The sequence below is a fragment of the Microplitis demolitor genome, chromosome 4, assembly GCF_026212275.2.
Source record: "Microplitis demolitor isolate Queensland-Clemson2020A chromosome 4, iyMicDemo2.1a, whole genome shotgun sequence".
Lineage (NCBI taxonomy): Eukaryota > Metazoa > Arthropoda > Insecta > Hymenoptera > Braconidae > Microplitis > Microplitis demolitor.
Window position 1 is genome coordinate 8,731,692 of NC_068548.1, and position 2,138 is coordinate 8,733,829.

Genomic DNA, 2,138 nt, shown 5'->3' on the forward strand with positions numbered 1-2,138 from the left:
TTAAGTTGTCAGCTACAAATTTAATTTAAGTTTTTTTTATTTACAACTGAGTTTGTGAATTAAATAAGTTTAAGGTGGTTCACTTATAACAGGGGTACTGTTACCTTGGTCATCCTTTTTCAGGGCGCCACTGGAAGTATTAACGGTCTTCCAGAACCGGGTCTTAATGCATCAGGGTCGATGTAAAATTTGTTTGTAAGAGAAGGATGAGGATAGATAACTTAAAATTAATTTAACTTTATTTAAAATAACAATTTTAACCTTTATTACATTCACGCCTTTGACAACCGTAAACCTTCCACACTAATTTAGTCAACTACCTTTGTCTATCACACGCACATACACACTACTAAGTTTCCTGGACTATTTTACACACACGTGACTTTCTTTAATCTAATCTCCACGCGGTCGACAAGACCCTGTACGTGGCTAAAACCTAATGACTGGGTCACATGGTCCCCTGAACTCTCTACGCGACTAAAATACTTATTTTACGTGGTCACTTTGACCCTGTGCGTCATAAAACCTGTAACTGAGTGGAATGCTCCCACATTACGTTTGAATTTGAATTTCGACTCGCGCCAAAAGAACCGGCCTCCTTCAACAACTGCCAATATGTAAGAAAATACAGTTACTAATGCGCCGGGGTCGTTACGGTCGAATTTCTCGACGTTTGCCGTTAGGGGTTAGTTAGCCTGAGTCGAGAGAGTTTTAAAGCCCAGAGACGACGAGTGGTTGGTTTTTGACTCGCAGCAACTGCCATGGACGGGCGTGCTCTACTACTACTATCACCACCATCTTGGTTTTATATTACAACTGCAACTACCATCTACTACTACTATGCGTGCTGCTAACCATACTGAAAATGAACCAAGAGCATATAAGCCCGCGTTTTGTGAAGGCTTATTTCTTAATTTAAGTTAATTAAGTTTTGTTTAAATTACTAACAATTATTTTGGATTGAACCTGATATTTGTAAGGCTTGAAATGGATTGGTGGATTGGAAGGAACTGGTTGGAGGTTTTGGTCATGGAGGAAAAAGGAAATGATCGAAATAGAGAAAGGTTACGGTTGGAGATTGTTGGAGTAAGTTGAGTTGTTTTGTTAATTGTCGGGTTAACTATTTTTTATGAAACACCGTAACTACTCATATACTGCTCACGAGTCATTCTGGTGCAACACCGTAATTACTCGTGTGCTACACTCGAACGATTGCTGTTTATAACTTTTTAAGTACGGGTAAAGAAAATGTCAACAAATTTAAAAAGCATAAAACCTCAATATTTTTAAACATTTAAAATATACTGTCTGGAAATGGCATTTAAATATTAAAGTAAGTAATTAAACAATTCATAAATGTATTTCATCATCGTTTACACTTGAGTTTGACAATATATTTTAAATATTAAAAAATATTGAGGTTATGTGCTTTTGAAATTTGTTGACATTTTCTTTAACCGCACTTATAAAGTTATAGTTGGATTAGCGAGAGTTTGCGCTTCGGGTTTATACCCCCACCATCAAGACACAATGTCTTAGGTATTAAATTTAGATGGTGGAGGTAAAAACCGAAAATATCCGAAACGCAAACTCTCGCTAATCCAACTATATAAACAGCACACGAGTAGTTACGGTGTTTCACCCGAACCAGTCGTGTCTAGCACCGTACTCAGTCCGGTGCGCCACCCGAACGACAACAACGGCAGCACTATAATTAGTCGTGTGCAGGACAATACTGATTCATGTGCACACACGAGTCAGTATTGTTCTGCACACGACTGATTACGGTGCTGCCGTTCGGATGCTGCACCAGACTGAGTCCGGTGCTAGACACGAATGGTTAGTGTGCACACCAGAACGAGTCGTTTGCTTGCCCTTATTTTTTCTTGCACAGGAACCAGTCGGGTTTCAATATTTCAGTGTAGGTTAATAATATTAAAGTTTATTTTATATAATTAAAAACTTTCACGTTAGTCAAAAAACTTATAGTTCTATTTTTTAAAACAATGTTTGTCATATATTCGATTATTATTGGAAGAAATCATATTATTTTATAAGATATAATTATAAATATAATATAATTAAGATATAATTATAATACCGACCGATGATAAGTAACGATGTTATATAATGGTACT